Raw genomic sequence first — 20966 nt, 5'->3', positions numbered from 1 at the left:
CCTTTATTTATTCAACCCACATTTCCTGACCACCTACTAGGCTGTGGGTCAAAGTTTCTCAGTCTGCAGCCCATCCCATTGGGAAGCCGTGTATAAGTGATAATGGTTCCTGAAAACAAGCTTCCTAACAACTCACTTAACAAAACCCCAGACAGGAATGTCCCCGTGCTCCCCCTGTCTCCTTGCTTATGAATGAGCTTCCTGCCATGTCAGGGAGGAGGTGAGAACATCTGCTGGCAATTCCAACTCCCCTCCTGCCCTTGCTGTGCCCACGGGTGTGGTTGAGGTGACCAGGACCTGTCCCGTGGGTTCTCCTGGGGAAACAAAGAGAACTGGCCGTGGATCACCTTTGGGAGATTTTAGGCAGATGACCATAAATCGGGGTGGGTGTTAGCTGTCTTTCTGGCAGCTCTGAGGAGGGGCTGAGGGAGAGTCTGGGAGGGCGATTATTTGGGGCCAAGTTGTAATATAAATTTTGGGGCCTGTGTGTCTTTTATTCCCCGTATTTTTTATTGGTGCATTACAGTTGCACAGAATGGTGGGACTCAAGGTCACGTACTCGCACACACACGATAGAGCAATACCACTGTCCTGTGTTCCTGCTGTCCTCTTGCCTGGTCCCTTTCCTCCTGCTGGGGCCCCTTTGACTTTCATGACCCCCCCCCCCCATGGCTTTTCCTCTTTTCACCTATGAGAGAAGACACATGACCTTGACCCTCTGAGTCCATTCAGCCTCTGAGGACACCCAGCTGGCTCCACAGTTTGGCTATGGTGAATTGTGCCGCTGTAAACCCGGGTAGGCGCGTGTCACCTGTCACCGCCGTAAGACGACTTTAATTCTTTGGGATGAATACGGAGGCGGCCTGGCTGGGCCACCTGGTGGTTGGGGCCTGGTCTTTTGAGGAGGCTCCACACTGATTTCCAAGGCGGTTGTACTGATTCACAGTCCCCCGCTCGGGCCTTGAGTGTCATTTGCATCCTCGATGGCTGCCGTCCTGACTGGAGAGAGAGGAGATCTGGGTGTGCCTTTGGCTTGCATCCATCCCTTCACTGCGGAAAACGCTGAGCTCTCCTTTCTGTCTCTGTGGGGCTTCTGTGGGCTCAGGAGGGATTTCTTCAGGGGGGATTAATGAACAACTCTCACTGCGGTTCCCGAGGGCGAATGACACATGCAGATGGGTTGAAGCAGTGGAAAGACCAGCCGGAGGGGCGCCTGCAGTCCCCCCTACTGGGGAGGCCGAGGCAGGAGGGTCACAGTAACCGGCCAGTCTCAGCAGCAAGGCCCTGTCTGAAAACAAAAATAAAAGGTTTGGGGATGCAGCTCGGTGGTAGAGCACCCCGGGACCAACCCCCAGCACGGGGGTGGGGTGGGGAGGACACTGTCCAGGAGACAATGGTTCAGAGCTCAGCTTGGGGACCTGGTTTGTTCGGGTCCTGGCGAGTGGCTTCCTGGTTGTGTGATCTCATATTACGGTTTGGATGTGAGGTGTCCCCCAAAAGCTCATGTGTGAGTGCAAGGGGGTCCAGAGGACAAATGATTGGGTTGTGAGAGCTTCAGTGAATTGATGGGGATCAACTGAGTGGTAACTGCAGTGGTGGGCGTGGCTGCAGTGGTGGGCGTGACTGGAGGAGGTGGGCGTGACTGGAGGAGGAGGGCGTGGCTGGAGGAGGTGGGCGTGACCGGAGGAGGTGGGCGTGGCTTTGGGGTACATATTTTGTATCTGGAGAGTGGAGACCTCTCTCTCTGCTGCCTGGTCACCATGTGAGCTGCTTCTGGCTGCCACCCTCTTCCGTCATGATGTCCTGCCTCACCTGTGATGTCCTTCCTCACTAGGGAATGGAGCTGCTGTCTATGGACTGAGACCTCTGAAGCTGTGAGCCCTCAAGTAAACTTTTCCTCTTCTACAATTGTTCTGTAGGGTCTTTTAGTCACAGCAGTGAAAAAACGGGCTAAAACATCTCAGGAAAGCCCTGAGTGTCAGTCTGGGTCCTCTGACAGACAGACAGGGCCTTGCTGCTGAGACTGGCCGGTTACTGTGACCCTCCTGCCTCGGCCTCCCCAGTAGGGGGGACTGCAGGCGCCCCTCCGGCTGGTCTTTCCACTGCTTCNCAGACAGACAGGGCTGGGGGGGGGGGCAGTCTCAGGATGCAGGGATGTCATTAGGAAACTGCGGTGTGGGACCAGGCAGAGGAAGGCAGGAGAGGAGAGGGTCAGGGGCTCTGGGCCCTGCAGTCTGGAGAAGGTCGGGGTGTCCCAGGAGGAGACCTTCGTCTCCTCGATGCACTGTATTATTGAGGGGTGCACTGGGTTTTGAGTCTAGTGGGGCCCCTGCTGGGTTACGCTCTCCACAGCAGGAGACCTGCCAAGAGCACTGCCCTCCCACAGGATGAACTCTGATCAAATGGGACAAGGCTAGGGCCTGTGACACTGAGTAAGTGCTCCACACTGCCTAGCTGTCCTGACACCCGATATTCTTGGAGCTAATGACAGTTTCCTCTTTTTGTGACCTGGGGTTCCTTATATTGCAAGCTGCCAACTCAGATTCCCTGTAGTTGAGTGACGTGGGCCAGGTGTCAGACATTCGGGAGGATTGGCGACTTCTAAACCAGACAGCACCCACCCCAAATGAAATATTTGGAAAAATAAGAACCCGATCCGGCCAAGCAGACACATCTATGGGCTGGATTTGGTCGATGGCCCTCCAGTGTGAACTCTCTGCCTTACAAGCACAATGTGTAGAATATTCCTGATGGTCTGGGTTGGAGGAAGTCTGAGAGTCGATTTAATAAAAAATATAACACAGTGAAAACATTTGGGTCGACTCCCTCACCAACTAAAGGATGGTGTGATTGGTTGACCTCAGGGGTCCTCCTGGGGGTTCTGGTTTTGTGTGGTTTTGCTGCTGGCTTGTCTTCGGGGTTCAGGATGTGGACCTGGGAGCTGGACAGCATGGGCTGCCATCTTGGCTCTCGTGCTTGGCAGCTCAGGGATCTTGCACAAAATGGGGGCATCTCTCTGTAGCTGTTTCCCCGTCTGTAAAATGGGGACAGTAAGGATAGTCTCATGGGATTGCCATGAGCACTTAATGCAGGAAGGGGCTTCACAAAGAGCCTGGGACGTAGTAGGGCTGGATAAGGGTTGGGATTATTCTGATGAGGAAGAGAGGACAGATTTGGGCTGCAAAGGCCCCTCTGGCTTCTCTTCATCTTATTTCATGTAAGCCTCAAACTTAATGATTGGTGTCACACCCAAACAGGAGCCAGTTTCTCTTACCCTGGTGATATAATCATATATAATAATGCCACTTACATAAGCTCCCACCTCCTTGTTAAATCCACCCACACTCCGCTCCACTTCATGCTGTTAAAGAATTTTTCTCCCAGAGGGAAAAAGACACCCAACTTTGTATTAATTATCACTTTAAAGTGGAGACCCAAAGGGGGGGGTTGCTGGAAAAGGTGGGTTTGTCAGGGCCCTGGATTTGCGGGGGTTAAGGCTTTAGTGTGGAAGAAGTGAGTCAGGTCTGGAGACCTTCCAAGAGCCAGAGGACCTGCAGATCCACAGGCAAATGGTGGCCTTCCCCCATGGGGCAAACTCAGCCTGTGCCTTGGAGGAAGGGTGTCCACAGCCGCTCTCTACAGACAGTGCACATCTGCAGTTTTCTTTATTGCTGTTTTTTTTTTTTAAATCTGAGACATGTTCTACACAAGATATATGCTTTTTGTGGACAATGGAGAAAATAGAAGGGAACAAAAGACTTGTAAAAATTAGAACTCGTTCAGCTGAACGTGTTGGAAATTTGCAAACCGGTTGAGGCAATTCATGAAAAGGTATTGCCCCTTGTAAAAGGGATGTTCAAGGGGTGGATCAGGTGTGGCTGCATCCAGGGCTTGAAGAATATTGGCTGAATGCATCTTTCTCATTCTCTCAGTCCATTTCTCCAATAGCCTTCTCCAGAGGGAGGAAAATGTTGACATTATCAACCCCCAAATGAATCCCTATCAACTGGACAACCTACCAGAAGGAAATAGTCTTTTCTTAGTATTCAGGTACACAAATCTCAGAGAAGGGCTTGACTGGTGGGTTTGTATCACATGTGTCTCCTTGGGCCAATCCTGTAATCCCTGAGGTGCTCTGATTGGTCAGTTTTTCATGACCAGGGGAGACACAATCCAGGAAGGTCCCACTTAAAGTAGGTTTGCATAGAAGGGGAGTCTGTTCCAGAAGAAAGAGTAAGGGACACATTGGATGAAGATAACAGGTGTCCCTAGGGAAGAAGCAAATATGCATTTCCAGCATTTCTATAACCCAGAGGCTTCTTACATACATCTTTCAGGAATCCTCCTCCTCCTTGTGTATCCTTATAAACATGCATTAGCTATGCAGAACATTGGGAAATCCTTTGCAAACTTTTATAAGTAGATTTTGACTGTCTCCTTCAAAAGTGTCAGAGATTTCAAAACATAGGTGGTATATTTTCCTAGTAGGAAAAAAATTGAGGAATTTAGATAAGCAAAAATAAAGTAGCATTGGGTTGGGATTGTGGCTCAGTGGTAGAGCACTCGCCTCGCATGTGCGAGATCCTGGGTTCCATCCTCAGCACCACATAAAACAAATAAGTGAAATAAAGGTATTGTGTCCAACTACAACTAAAAAATAAACATTAAAAAAATAAAGTAGTATTGATAACTGGCTGGGGTTAACTGTCAGACTTTTAAGTAGTTATGTCAAAGGCAGTTTTTTGTTTTTTAATTAGAGCTTTATAGTTATTCATAGTAGTTGGGTTCATCCTGGAAAACTCACACATGCAAGGAAGATTAAGGGAGTTTTGAGATAAAGGAGCAATAATTCTTCAGAGCTGGGCATGGTACTCATGACTATAATTCCAGCAACTTGAGAGGCCAAGGCAGGAGGATTGAAAGTTTGAGGCCAGCCTCAGCAACTTAGTGAGACCCTGTCTCAAAATAGAAAATAAAAAGGACTGGAGATGTAGCTCAGTGGTAGAGCTCACCTGGGTTCAATGCGCAGTACCAAACCAAACCAAACCAAACCTCAGATCTCCTCTTACGATACCCTGTAGCATTTGCCCTGCTTTGCACAATTATACTTATCAATTACTTGAGATGACTTATTCAAAATACTTTCATTATGAACTATTTCAGACATATGAAAACTCATAAAGACTAATATAACGAACAACCATTTAGCCATTTCTCAGCTTAAAAATGTAGCATAACCGTTGGGCGCCGTGGCGCACGTCTGCAATCCCAGCAGCTCTGGAGGCTGAGGCAGGAGGATCACAAGTTCAAAGCCAGCCTCAGCAATTTAGCAAGGCCTTAAGCAACTCAGCGAGACCCTGTCTCAAAATAAAATATAAAAAGGGCTGAGGATGTGGTCCTGTGGTTAAGTGCCCCTGGATTCAACCCCTGGTACAAAAAAAAAAAAAAAAAAAAGTAACAACAAATTCAACTTAAGGCCCCGTGGACTCCTCTTAATCTTGCATTCCTTCCACGCCCCTTCCTTCCTGCTGGATACCTCTATTCTGCTGTTGTGTGTTTTAAATTTTGTGCCTATATACATACTTTTATTAAATATGTATCATCCACTATCAACATGTCACATTGTACCCTATGTTTTAGAAGGGTGAGTGGTTTATAAGCTCTAAAGAGACAGCACAGTAGGTGTCACAGACCTCAACACTTGAAACCGGACCCATTTCCCCTTGTGCAAACGGAGGGAGCCTCTGCAGGTGTAGGGTGGACCCCGGGGTGGGGAATTGCTGGACTCGAGGGTCTACACACCTTCAGCTTCGCTTGATTGTATCAAATTGTTCCACAAAGCGATGGTACCAGCGGACCCTCTTTCCAGCTGTGCGTGAGAATTCTGGTTTTCCAGGGCTTGGTTTGGTTGGGCTCTTCACCTCTGCAGCTGGCCCCGGGAAACACAGGTCATGAGCACCCAGCGATGAGTGGCAGAGGCTGGGCTGGGATCGGCTCTTCTCACCCTTGGTTTCCCTTGACACTCAGCCCGGCTCTTGAATGACAGTAGATCTTTCTGGTTGACTCGTCGAGCTACGTGGCTTTCTGGCTCTTCCTGTGCACACTTTTCGGGAGGAACCAGGACTCTTTCTTCTGTGTCACTCTTTGGGCTTTAACACCAGGAACGCTCTCAGGGACCAAGGAGGGAGGGCAGTGTTTGGAGGCTTTGTCTGTCCTTTGTTGGAGCCACCGTTCTCAAAACTTTCCCTGACTTCAGAATCACGCGAGGACCTGATCAGCCACGCAATGCTGGGTGCTCTCCCGGCCAGAGTTTCTCCCGCAGGAGGTCTGGGGTGGGGGAGCTCAGTGCGTTTCTAACAAGCTCCTGGGCGAGGCTGGAGCTGGTGCTGGTTAAGTTGATGGGATGCATTCAGGAAGCATCCTCTCTGGGCATTTTGGATGTGCTTTGTAGGACGGTCCTTTAAGGGATTAGATTTAAATTTGGAAAAAAAAAATTCGTGGGCTGGGGGTGCAGCTCCGTGGCAGAACACTTGCCTAGCGTGTGTGCACAGTGCCCTGGGGAGGCTCCCCGCCAACGAAACACAAAACAAAACGACAGACCCATGGCCCAAGTGGAGAGTGGGGGAGCAATCGTCACATCTAACTTCACCCAGCTGGAGCAGGGAAAGGGGGAGCCTGCAGTCGGGTCCCCAGGATGTTCCAGACAGATGTGGCTCTTCTAGAGACTGTAGAATTCAATGAGAATATTGAATCCCGGGTGCCCTCTGGGATGTTTTGGTCCAGCCACAAATCTCCCCCAAGTTTCCAAGCTAGGGTCTCTTTCTCCACTGAGGATCACTCCTGAGATGGTTCTAACCCCGCCCCCTGCATCATCAAGCATTAATTTAATTTAAGGGTAGACGGGACCAAACCACAGCTAATAAAGAGAGTGGCTATTCAGCAAGGGCTGGTTACCAAGTGGGTTTCTGTGCATGATCTCAATCCTCCCGGGACTCCAGCAGGCATGGACCACAGTTACATCCATTTTGTAGATGACCTCTGAAGATTATTCAGCCGTTCAATAGCCAACTTGAGGCTGAAACCCAGGTCTCTCCAATTCCAGTGTCTTCTTATTGTTTATTAATGCTCAGCACCATATTTCTTTGATTCTTAATTTCCTCCCTCATTGGTACACTGAATATTTACTGAGCACCAGAAGGTTCTATGCACTCTGCTGAGATGGGGGCTAACAAAACAGATGAGATCCTGCACCTGTGATGTTGACCGTCTCCTGTTACTTTCATCGGCAAGAGGAGGGCAAATGATCTCTATCTCAGAGTCGCAGTTAGGATTGGGAGAATGTGCGCCTGGCATGTAGTAACAGCTCAATAAACATTGGCTACTGATTTTCTTTCTCTCCAAGAGTTAGTCCTTTCTATTCTTTTCTTTCTTTTTTTTTTTGTGTGGTACCAGGGATTGAACTCAGGGGCACTCGACCACTGAGTCCCATCCCCAGCCGTATTTTGTATTTTATTTAGAGTCAGGGTCTCACTGAGTTGCTTGGCACCTCGTTGTTGCTGAGGCTGGCTTTGAACTCACGGTTCTCCTGCCTCAGCCTCCCGAGCTGCTGGGATGACAGGTGTGCACCACCATGCCCCGTAGTGCTTTCTATTCTTGCAGGTAAATAGAGCAATTGGAGCCAATTCCCAGAGACTGACTACGTTCTTCTGCTGGGAAGAGGAGACACCAGCCATCCTAAAATGTGTGCAAGCCACACTTTGTGAATGATCTGAGCAAATGCCACCCGGGAGGCTGAGTTTGCAGAGGCGATGGGGGACATAAGTAACCGGTGTCCACTCAGGGGTGTTCTCCTCCGAGCATCTGGAGGTTTGAAGAACCTGCTTAGGAGAAATCCACATTTTAGGACTCGAGGCTGCGGTTTCTGTCATTTCTGTCTTTGAAGCCTCACCTCCACCTTGGCTGGCTGCGCGAGATTCAGTTCTTCCTCAGGCTCACTTTTGATGATTCCCAACCCCCTCCCCCAGGAAGAGGGTTTAACTCTTCCACTCAGTCAGTGCTCTGGAACCCAGATCGGGAATCTCCCTCACCACAGCAGGACAGCTCAGGGGGGAAATGTCACGGGAAAGTCGTGCATCTCCCTCCCCAGACCTAGCAGACGTAACATCTGGATTCCAGGAGCTGAGCCAGGTCCCCCTGGCATTTCCTGGGCTCCATCTGGATGGCCCTGGTGGTGGGCGGAGGGCACCTGGAAACCTTAGGGAGGATCCCAACCTCCCTGAGCCTCCATTTCCATATGTGTGGAAAGGGGATCGTGAAAAAAACGCACACTGTGGGCTGGTTTGGGTGGAATGAGATGCGATTTAGAAATCAAAGCGAGGTTTCTGGAGCATATTTATAAACAGGAGCAAAAATCCCCTGCATCTGAGCTCCCCACCTCACATAGCAGGTTGGGGGGGTGGGGTCTCCCAACCAGCTCCAGCTCCTGGACCTCACCCCTCTGGGACGCTGGGAGAGTTAGTGGCCTCCCGGAGACTCGGTTCCTCTTGATGATTTGCTCTAGGAGAGAAGCTAGTGGGGAGGTTGGGGATCATCAAGGCCTAAACAAATAGTCAATGACGTCCCCTGTGGAACGTTCTGTGTGTGCCATACGCTGAGCAGTACGCAGTGTGTACCATATACCAACACGCGAAAGACTGTCATCTGTATGATATTTAAATCCGTCTGTGAGAGAGTGTTTTGATGCCGAGGAATTCTGTCGCTAAAGTTTACGGGGAGCAGCCGCAGGCCCTGCATGGGTTAGTCTGTCTCACTCCAGATCACACAGTGTGCTGCCTTAAGGTTTGGGTTACCCGGGGAGAGGCGGTGAACCAGGAGGGCTTCCTTCCTACTGGCCTTAGTCAGAGTGATTGAGGGACTGGGGAGGTGGCTCAGTGGTCAACTGAGCTAATCCTGGGTTCAATCCTTTGTACCAAAAAAAAAGTTTCTAGAGCCATTTCATGTCAAAGCCAACGACAAAAGACATGTTCCCAGAGTGGGTGGGATGGTGGGGAGCGAGGTAGGGTGGGAGATGAGGCATCTGCTGCTCACCTGAAGGACACCTGGATGGGCCCAGCCTCAGAGGCTGGGACTCGCCTGGTGAGGGAGGCCCCTTTCCTTTCCTGCACCGCCCCAGATCCGAGCCCGGGAGGCCTGAGGAATGGCTCCCGAGTCCTCTGGCACGGTCTTTCCCCGGGGTGACAAGCATCCGTGGCACACGGGCCTGGACCTGTCACCGCGCTGGTGATAAACCCGAGGCTGTGGGCCATCAGGGGCCTGTGACAGCGCCCCGCGTGCTCACACCCACGTCCCTTTCATCTAGGACTTTTATGGAGTCTTCGGTGAGGTCGTAAAGGGACTGAGCTGTGGCCCTCATTAGGAAGCTCAGCCGAGTGGATCACCTTCTCACTGGCCGCTGGTCCCCAGAGGTCCATCGCTAAGGCTGGGACGCTTCCTGTGACTTTCAGGGAATCCGTCAGCTCTAGACAGCCAGACCCCCGCCAAGCCAAGGGCTTCCATCTTTCTTTTCTTTCATTAGAAAAATCAAACAAACAAACTGAATACAAAGTGGCGAGGTGGTGCGTGTCCTGGTCCCAGCTCCCTGTTTCTGGAGCTGCAGATTGGGGGACGCTGACTCACCCTATTCTGTTCTAGAAATATTCTGAGTAATTCTTGCACCAGGGCTTTGGGGACATGGCAGAGTTGACATATGCTCAAGGGCATATGGGAACCAGCAACTTCAGTAAAAATGGAGCTTGGACCTTGGATGTGGGATGGATGTGGGTGGAAATGATTTTCCTAAAGCCACGGGGTGTGGAGAGCTCACGACGGCCCTGTGCTGTGGCCACAGTGGACATCATCTCGTCCACCCTGAACGGGACTCACCGAGCCTCATGTCACTATATGACACGACTCTCGAGCACATGGGGGTTAAGTGGTGGAGCCAGAACTTGAATCTAAATCCCCCTTTAATTTTTAAAAAATTCACCGATTGTAATATGTACTCCAAAAGATCTTTAGTAGATTCAAAAAGTTGCACGACCATCACTACAATTCAGTTTCTTTTTGGGTACCAGGGATTGAACCCAGGGGCATTCGAACACTGAGTCACATCCCCACTCTATTTTGTATTTATTTAGAGACCCACGGAGTTGTTTAGGGCCTCGCTAAGTTGCTGAGGCTGGCTTTGAACTCGTGATCCTCCTGCCTCAGCCTCCGCATGGCTGAGATTACAGGCCTGCACCGCTGCACCAGGCTTGTGCCTGTGTTTTCTGACCTACAACACAGGAAACAGTAATATTATGTGGCTCAAAGGCCATTTTACAATTGTTTTGAACTAACAGCTTCTCAACCTGTCGGTCCTTTGGTGTTCTTTCTTTCTTGGTGCCACTGTTCCATTCAAGAGTGGGAAGAAGGTGGAGAAGAAGGAGGGAGGGAGAGGCTATGGGTGTGAGCTCGTAACTCCAAGTAGATAGAGACTTACAGCAGAAGTGGAGAAACATAAAAAGAGGAACTAAGAGGAAGGGGTGGCTCATTCCTCTGTCGGGTGCCAGACACTGTGTCAGGTTCTGGGAACACCAGATGAGGGTGTGTGGCTCTTGACTCTAGGAGCTCACAGTCCTATGGTGACCAAGTCATGGGAGCTAATAATGAAAGTGAATGTCCTGCTCCCACTAGCTACCATAGCAGGATGTTTGCTGTGGGCAAGGCACCCTGACAAGCACGTCTTCTACATCACCTCATGGAAACTTCATAATAATTCTTGGGGAGTTCAGCCATCATTACCCTTATTTTATGATCAGGAAACTGAAGTTCAGAAGAGTTAAGCAATTCACCCAAGGTCAAGAAATGGAAAAGGTGGTCGGGAGTAAGCTGGGCATGGTGGCACATGCCTGTAATCCTAGTGGCATGGGAGGCTGAGGTAGGAGGATGGAGAGTTCAAAGCCAGCCTCAGAAAAAGTGAGGCCCTAAGCAATTCAGTGAGACCCTGTCTCTAAATAAAATATACAATAAGACTGGGGACGTGGCTTAGTGGTCCAGTGCCCCTGAGTCTGATCCTTGGTAACAACAACAACAACAACAACAACAACAACAAAGTGATAGGAAGATAACAGAATGAATGGCTGGCGGTTCTCTTCCCTGAAGAGAAAGATGGTGAGTCATGTTGTTTCCAATGCTGGCCACAAGGTGGCACTGTCAACCTGGGACAGCTTGGTTGATGTGCTGGTTTCAAACGTGGGCTCTTCATAATGGGCTCTGTATGGCTAGGGCTGGGAGTTTGTATACCCTATTTCCTGCCAGCCAGCTTCCTTTTAGGATGCACTATCTGGAGGAAGACATTGGCCAGCCTTACTTCTATAGGACCTGGAGACCCTCAAATTATATTTTTTAATAACACAATGAACATAGCTAGCCAATGCTTGGACGCCTGGGAATCCGTGTCAAGATTTCCCTTTGGACTTCTGTTTTCTGATTTGTCCTGAAGGTGGGCTGAAATGAACCAGTGATGTGCCAAGTTAACTTACTTGGGCATGGATCTGGGAATTCTGCTTTGTTCCCTCCTCCTGGGCCTCCCACAGGAAGCCTGTGGCCCCGGGGAGCAGACAAGGGTGATACCAAGCTAAACTGTCCACAAAATGGTGATCTCCTGCACACGGCCCTCAGTTCTCCAGCCTTGCCCTAGATTAGGAACCCACGTGGACCCTTTTATGGAGGCCCATCGGGCACCAGTGATTTCTGGGTGATGTTAAGAGGGCTGGTGGGGCCGGAGGAGAAGGAAACAGGCACGGTAGTTGGTGAAACCCCGAGGTCTCTGTCGATGACTTGAAGCAAAGCTCTTCAGACTCTCTGTGGGGAACGTGTCCCTAAGTGACGACAATCAGGTTAGCAGGCAGCTGGGGAAACAAAGCTGAACAATGGGTTTCCCATTCCAGTTCGTTCATATCAGCAAGACGCCCTAAATCTGATTTTTTTCAGCCTCACTTGGAGATGAAAGAAAGAGTTGAGTCGCCCTGCTGAGGAGAAAAATAGGCCATTATCACCCAGAGGAGGCACCTGTCCCAGATTCGAGGGCTGCACATTGTCCTGGATGGTTTCTGGTTCTCAGAGGGATGGCCTGTTGGCATCAGCTCACCCCCAGGTTCCGAGGAAGGCGATGAATGTGACGATGGGTTCTTCATGGAGCTGGGCACCCAGGAGGTGATACGGCAGCGTATCTTCGTTTCCCAGCTTCCCACCAGAGAAATCCTGCTTCCTTACCAGTGGGGGCAGCTCCTGTTTTATTTCCATGAAGTAACAAGTCAGGTCATTATTGTTCTGGTTTAGAAACGGCAGCAGGAGAGTCCCTGCTGAAGTTTGAGTGTGGTGTGTTCTCCAAAAGTTCATGGGCTGGGAGCTTGAGCCCCACTGAGGTGGAGCTTAGTGATCCTGGGGCCTCCGTTCTTATGAATGGGTCAATGCTATCTTGAGCGAGTGGATCAGGTCTGACAATTACATTAGCTTTTGCAAAAAGAGGCTGTTGTAAAGCAAGGCCACTCCACTGCTCGGTCCCTTAAGCAGGTTCTCTTTCTGCTCCTTTGCCATGTAGTGACACAGCCAGGGGACTCTCACCAGAATGCTGGCCCCATGCTCTTCAGACCCTCCAGCTACCAGAAATGTAAGTGAAATCTACTTCTTTACTTATAAAGTGCTCAGCCTCAGGTATTTTGTTACAGCAACAGAAAGCAGACCAAGACAAAATCCATTTCCTTGAGCCAGGCAGTCAGTGTTCACTCCTGGTGGGACCTCATCAGAGCCATTGAGTCACTTTACTTCTGAGAACTTCAGCTTCTCCAACTATACAATGGGATGGCGGTTTCCTGTATCCCCGGCAGAGGCAGCACCTTTTGTGCAATTCCCCCCATGGTGGGGAAACTGGTGTTGTCAGAACCACTTCCCTCACAGCATGGTGGTGGGCATCTCGGGGGATGGCATGATGTAAGTGTTGAGCAATTGCAGCTCTCAGCTGTCCCAATATGTGCCTGTCCTCTCGTACACCACTAGATAGTCACCTTAGCCAACAGTCATCTGGTCACCCCTTGGTTGTTTAATGCCCTGACTGAGACTCTAAGACATTCTGGTGGGAAAGGTCTCAGATGTTCTCGGCACTGCTCCTCAGGCCTCTGCGTGCCCACGGATCATAGAGATGGTGAAGATGCAGACTCCCATTCAGTAAGTCTGAGCCTGGGTCAGAGATGCTTCATTTTCCAGGATCTCCCAGTCAGACCTATCCTGCTGGCCTGAAGATTCCATCTCGAGGAGCAGGAATCGGAGGACCGGGGACATCTGTCCTTGAGGCTAGGACGCTTCTACTCATCTCAGGCTGCCTCCACCTTCTGCAGTCTCACGGGTCCCACTTGCTCAACAGGACTCACTTAGAACTCCACAATAAATAACCCCAGCTGTGGGGAAAAACAATAGCCTTTGTACAAGGACCGGTACTTGGAAGTGCACCCCTGGAGGGCGGGTAGCCCACCGCTGGCTGCAAACATTGCACAATGCAGATGTGACTATTCCAATGGTGAGGGCGTAGACGGCCATGTTCCGTTCTTGCTGATGAGTCCTAACTTGAGCACTGTCTCCCCTTGTCCTTCCCAGGTAGCACTGACCCTCAGCTAATGTTTGAAAAGCAAAAAATAGGAAATCAAGCAATGCCCTAGGGGGATCCCTGTGGATTGCTCCTAACTTCAGAACAACGGATCCTAACTTCTTCCCCCGACACCATCTGAGTTCCATCGGCATACAGCTGAATTCACCAGGCGAGACTGAACCTTTCCCCATCTCTAGGTCTAGATCTATATGGGCAGGCAGGAAAGGAAGCCCTCAGACTCTGCCAGTTGGTATCTCCCATGAACCCGGCATGGCCCCATTTATCTCTTGGGTCCCCAAGGCTCCCAGCGAGCCCAAGTCTCCTGGTATGTATTTAGAGGGGATGGGTGGCACTCATGGGTCCAACATCCTTGCATCTCTGCTTTCCCCAACCCCAGGGTGGTGGCACCCCATGGTCATCGAATCATTTTGAGACACAAGTCCAGTTTCAGAGTATTGGGTGGCTGAATATCCCATTCATGGAAAGAAGAATGTCTTTATGTGTTTTTGCATTATGAAGCATGGGGGAGTCTAAAAATCTTCCTTCCTGTGATTCTGCCCTCTCTCCTCTCTCCTTCCTTCCTTCCATCTTTTCACTGACATCATCGTCTCGCATGCAGCCCGTATGCTGAAAATCAGAAAGAAAACAAGGGCTCCAAGGGAAAGAGGATTTGCAGAAAGGAACACAAAAGCTGTATAGGTTCTTAGAATTTTTTGAAGGTGTGAGTAGCAGGATTTCAAGCTTTCTTGAACTTCCCACAGCACAAACAAGCAGGTAAATAAAGAACCCCCTGCGGGGATTAATACGAGATGAGCAAAAGTTTTCAAAGATGTTCTTCAAGGAAAAAAGAAACCCATGCTGCTTTACAAGCAGGGGATCTGTTGTGAGAATTTTGAAGGAGATGAAAATGTATCACTAGCCATCTCGACATTTGTCAAAACAGCTAAACCCTGTGAAGCGGGAAGTATGAGGGGCAGAACTGATCCCAGAGAAAGAAGTTCAAATGGGCTCTATTGTGTCAGGATTTTTCCACCAAGACAGGGAAGCTTTTAGCTTTGTGAGATAAAAAGCCTTTTTTTGCGAACTGAGACAGCAACAGACCTTAGAAAGGGGTGTACAAGGGCACCTTGAAGGGCACATGGCTTGGTCAAGTCTGGATGCACGGTCAGTCCTCTTGTTTTCCTGTCGGTCTTGATGTTCCCCTTTAGCACCCTTCCTTCCTGGGTCCAGGGGCACCTGTCTGATTTAGGGATTTAGGGCCTACCTCGTGGGTATGCTTCGGGGTGGTTCAGGACACCTTGACTAATGGTCCCACCATGACTCTTCCCAAGGGGCAGAGGTAATTCTCCAACAGGAGACAGGGATGCCGAGCAACCGAGACCAACCAACAAGTGCCTTCTGCCGGTGGAGAATGAGACTTGATTCCAGTATTGAGCTCAGCTTCTGTTGAAGTCACAGCTGCCCAAGTCTGTGGACTTGACTTTCACACCCTGTTTGTTAAAAGTGCGTGTGTTCTCCTGAAGCATGATGTCCCATGGTAATGAGCACTCCTCACGCTCAGATCTTGGTTCCTAAGTACCACTGACTACTAAAGGTTACCAGGGCTCTTCAAGAAATGGCTGATTCCAGGGCCCCAGCTGGAAAGTTACAAGGTATATTTGAAGCATCTTTTTTTTCCATCACAGAGTAGGAAGCAAATACACACATACACTCACACACAAGACAGGGGTATGTCACAGTGATACAGGGGTTTCCTTGACTTTAAAACCTGGCTCTAGACAGCTGCGGTGGCACATGCCTGGAATCTCAGCTGCTCAGGAGGCTGAGGCAGGAAGATCACAAGTTTGAGGTCAGCTGGGCAGCTTAGTAAGACCCTGTCTCAAAAATAAAAATACAATCAAAGTTTTTAAAAGGCTGTGGAGGTGGCTCAGTGATAGAGGACTTGCTTAGTCTGCGTGAGATCCTGTGTTCAATCCCCAGTACTGGGAAAAAAAAAATTCTGGGTTTAAAATATTTAAATATGGCTCCTCAAATCTGAGATACTCTGGTCATCACAATGAACAATGGCAGAAAAGGGTTATAACACACGGAATCTCTAAGTCCCCAATGACATCAAGGAAGAAGAAAGGGAGGAGAAGGGAGAGCGCACATTCACTGAAGAATGCCAGTAATAATAACAAGAACCTGGGTTCCATGTCCAGCACCCTCTGCCAAAAGCAGAAAGAATGGTGAACTTACAAACTCATGTTTTCCAACCACCATGGAAATAGTCACCACGTGCAAAATCATCCACAAAGGCTAAAACCATTAGACAAGATATTGTTGGGAAGAGTAGGGAACCAGGTTCAAAATATTTCCCTGCAGACCATTTATTGACCCACAGTGAAGCACTTCAGAGTGGAGAGAGGAGAAGATACCATCTTAACGGAGCAGCGACCCTGGTGTGTTTCCTCTGAGAACATCACAGCAACACAACCTGGGGGAGGCAATCCAATAGATCCAAATCAAGGGACAGTGTGACAAACAAACCCACACCTGTTGGGAGTCGCCCAGGCTCCAAAGACTAACTTCCCCATCCCCCAAGAAGAGCCGTCCAATGGTGAGCCCTGCTGGCTCACATGATCCTTACCCACCAATCAGACTAGCCCTGCTGGCTCACATGATCCTTACCCACCAATAAGACTAGCCCTGCTGGCTCACATGATCCTTACCCACCAATCAAAAAGCACCCCATGCCAACTGTCAAACCCTTCAACTATTAAACTGTCAAACCACCCCTGGCTCTATAAATATGCAGAGCTCTTCCTCAATAAAGGGGCATTTTCTCGGACAGCAAGCCTTGATCGTTCTTTCAACACCCCCCTGTAGCACCTCATCAAACATGGAGACTTATCTCGGGGATCAGCATTGCCTTGGGTTGTGCCCTGGAGAGGTGAGGAGCAAGTCTTGCTGTGTTAGTCCAGGGCCTGTTGTTACAACAAAATGACTGAGGCTGGATACTTCATGAAGAAGAGAGGTTTATTGATCCCAGTCCTGGAGGCTGGAAAATCCAAGATCAGGTGGGCTGCATCATTTAGCCTCTGGTGAGGGGCTCATGGTGGGTGGCATTGTGTTTTAGGGAGCACATGTCGAAGAGATCACATGATGAGATAGGAAGCCAGAGAAACTTAGACACCCCTGACTCAGCCCCTAATATTGGGGATCAAACTCAGATGCTTGCCGTGCTTGGTAAACACGCTACTGCTGAGCTATGCCCCAAGTCCCTTGCTTTTTCTTTATTTTTTTAATTACAACCCATTCCCATGGGAATTAACTCAGTGAAACTAGTAATAATCCCTTCCAGGGGTAATACCGCCACTGATGTAATCAGGTCCCATTTTTTAAGGATTCCACCACCTTTCAACATTGCCACCCTCAGGACCAAGCTCCCAGCTCATGGACCCTTGGGGCACAACTCAAGCCTCATTGAACCCACTTGTACTGATGATTCCCTGGCTTGTCTACTCCTTTCTACCTCCTCTTCCTCCCATGCCCAAGGAAGAGCCAGGGTATGGCCCTGGATTTGGTGGGATGGATGCCTGGCAACCTCCCTTAAACAAACAGTTGCTGCCGTGCCGGGGGGTTCTCCGGGTAACACACCTGTGCACACCTGTGCATGCACTTAAAATGAGCACGTTTTATTCTGCGTAGGTTTTATCCTAGTGAAGTTGATTTAAGGAAAGAACAAGGTAGATTTATATATGTTATATTTTTTGCATGAAAGAAGCAAGTTGCAGAGTAATGAGTAAAGATAACGTCTTGGTAGTTCAAACAGGGAAAAAGAGGAAAAATTCCTCTCTGAGTTTTCGGTATTCTTTGTATAAACAGACTGTAGAATGAAACTTGGAGAATCGAACTTGATTCCAATATTGAGCTCAGCTTCTGTGGGTGTCACAGCTGCCCAAGTCTGTGGACTTGACTTTCACACCCTGTTTGTAAAAGGTGCATGGGTTCTTCTGAAGCAGGACATCCGGTGACAATGAGCACTCCTCATGCTCCCACCGTAGATTGTAGAAAGAAGCACAGACTACTCGTCTGGAGAGGGATCAGTCGGAGAACCATGATGGGGAAAGGAGTAAGTTTTCCTTTGTATTCAACTAATATAGAACAAAGATTTGATTGTTTTTTCGATTAAAACAGTTTAATTAAAATTTTTTTTGGGATTCTGGGGGTTGAATTCAGGGGCACTCAACCACTGAGCCCCATCCCCAGCCCCATTTTGTATTTTATTTAGAGACAGGGTCTCACTGAGTTGCTTAGCACCTTGCTGTTACTGAGGCTGGCTTTGAACTCACGATCCTCCTGCCTCAGCCTCCTGAGTCCCTGGGATTACAGGTGTGCGCCACTGTGCCTAGCCGTTTTTTGATTAAAATAATAATGATAATAATGGTAATAATAATGATAGCAATGATTAAAAAAATAGGAGTCAGTGAACCTTGACAATGGTGCTCAGGTTCCAGATGCAGACACCTCAGGGTTTGTGATTTAAAAGATGATGCCCAGATGTTTATTCCACTTTGCAATCTTCGTGTTTAAATCCGTTGCTTCTTGTGGGTGCTCCTGTTGCATCTTGTAACTCTTACAATAGTGCTTCTCCAACTTTATTTCTATTTTTTTTTAATTAAACATTTCTTTTCGGGCTGCTGGTGGAACCCAGGGCCTCGAGAGCCCTCTACCACCGAGCCGCACCCCGGCCCCTCTATGTTCTTAAAATCCAACTCCAGGCTTTCCTAGGATTTCCTAGTTTTTTTCACAGATTGTCTGTTCCAGGATCCCACCAGGGAAACAAGTGCATTTAGTCCTCGAGTCTTCTTGGTCCCCTCTGGTCTGTGACAGTAGCTCCGTCTTTCCTTGTTTCTGGGACATTGACAATCTCTAGGAGGACCACTCAGGCGCTTTGTGGAATGTCCCTCCCCCCCGTTGGGGGGTCGGGAGGAAGTGTTTCTCTCATGACTTTGGCAGGGCTGACGGACTTCTGGGAGGAGTGGCACTGAGGGACGTGCTTATCACAGCTGGGCTGGCCTCGGGTCAGAGGCAACGCAGTGCGGCCAGGCCTCCCCGCTGTAAAGAGACTGTCCTCCCTGTCCGTGCCAGCTGTCCTCCACACCTGTGAGAGGCCAGCTGCTCAGTCCAGCCCAGGCTCAAAGGGAGCAGGACTGGCAGTGGAGGGGTCCACAGATATTATTCAGAATTGATCTGGGAGGAATATTTGTCCTTCTCTTATATATTTGTATATTTATTCAATCAATCATTTATTCTATACTTTCAGGCATGATCCAATACTACATTATTATTATTATTGGTACCAGGGATTGAACTCAGGAGCGCTCGACCACTGAGCCACGTCCCCAGCCCTATTGTGTATTTTATTTAGAGACAGGGTCTCACTGAGTTGCTTAGGGCCTTGCCATTGCTGAGGCTGGCTTTGAACTCGTGATCCTCCTGCCTCAGCCTGGGATTACAGACGTGAACCACCGCGCCCGGCTCAGTACCACATTATTTATTTGTCCATTGGAGCTTTCCCAGATCAGCTCCTGTGTCCCCCTTTGACACGCCCCTGCATCCTAAGCACTTGTTTACCTTTTACCATACAAGAGGATCCAGGTGATCTTGTCCCTGCCCCGGCCCTGGACACCGCCCTTTCTCCAAGGTCCCGGAGAGTGTACTGAGGAAGCCTGGGGTGTGGGTCACAACCTTTACTTTTAGTGCTCCACAAACTTTCCCATGTTCCCCATGAGCCTGTAAACCCCAGGTTGGGGGGGCTCTGCTGCCTTTCCCACCCTGTTATTTCTTGGACCCCAACTATCCATTAGTCGTTGAGTGAATGAAGCTCATTGGGACATGTTCTAGCTTTTTCCGAGATACGCTTGAGATGGCCATGAAGTTGGCTTTCATATAGTGCTGTCACATAGTTAGATCCGGAAAACGACTCGCTGTATTTTTTAGCTTCCATGAGTTGACTGATACCTACGATGAAGGCCATCCTTACGTGTTCATTACACTGACGTACCATCAGGTAGCGTCTCAACAGCAGGCATCCATGATGGGTGAAGGTTTGAAGTGCTGGGTTACTTGCTTTTATTGCTCGCCAGGGATTTGAAAAGGAAAATGTATAATAGGGGGGAAAAAAAACCCTAAACAAAAGGACAGCTTTTCTCCCTACTTCACAAATGTAACACATCTGTGACGGGATGTGTGGCATCTCCCCCCCACAGCAATCCATTTTCTGCCAGACTCCAACTGGGTAGCCTATAATGCAGTTCGGTTCTGGCCATACAAGAGGATCCAGGTGATCTTCTTACCTGGAGTGAGAGTCGGACCCCACAAATGAAGGACCTAGTTCCACAAGAAGAGCCCAGTTCAGATGCCAGTTACAAGTCCGGGCCTTTTGGGACTTCTGACTCACTGTCTATGCAGTGAGGGTTCCCAAGACTCCTTCCTTGGTTCAATCAATCACTTGCTAGAGTGGCCCCAGAACTCGGGAGAGGGCTGTACTCGACATTTACCTGTTTATTATAAAGGACGTAACAAAGGATATGGCCAGATCCCCAATGAAGACATGCCCAGGGCAGGGTGTGGGGAAGGGGCGTGGAACTCCTCGGTCCCTGTGAGAGCCACCTACCACAGGTTCGGTCCCCAGAAACCCCATTAATCCCATATTCAGGATTTATACGGAGGGTCCATCATGTCGGAATGATTGATTATTAATTCAACCTGTGGACCCTCTCCCTGCCTGCAGGGTGGGGGTAAGTTTGAATGGTCCAAGTTTCTGATCATGGTTTGGTCTTTCTGATGACTGGCCCCCCAGGCAGGGGTGCACCAAGAGTCACCTCCCTAGAACCAAAGGGGTGTCAATCACCCTGAAAATCAAGGCATTAGGAGCCAGGCTCCAAGATCCAATATTTGAACAAAAGATTCTCCCTGCCCCACTATTGCTCAGGAAGTCACAAGGGTCTTAGGAGCTCCAGGATAGGAACTGGGGATAAAGACTAGGATACATATTTCTTATTAGAAATCACATTGTCATAGAAAGATACACTGTTGCTCCTTGTCCTCTCTCCCTCCATTTCCATATGTCAAAATTGGACCAGGGCCTTAAAGCTTCACTCAAAACCAAGTTCTTCAAACTGGCTTTTCAGCTGTCTGCTAGAGATGAGATCTCCTGTCTCTAGGACCCGGAGATGCTTTACCACTTTCTTCATGGAATTCACATTTTATTAATTAAACTTATGTATAATATGTCATAATTCTCCTCTAACGCTGC

The sequence above is a fragment of the Marmota marmota genome, unplaced genomic scaffold, assembly GCF_001458135.2.
Source record: "Marmota marmota marmota unplaced genomic scaffold, marMar, whole genome shotgun sequence".
NCBI classification, from domain to species: Eukaryota; Metazoa; Chordata; class Mammalia; order Rodentia; family Sciuridae; genus Marmota; species Marmota marmota.
The sequence above is the reverse complement of the archived record's forward strand: the minus strand, read 5'-3'. Positions refer to the sequence as shown.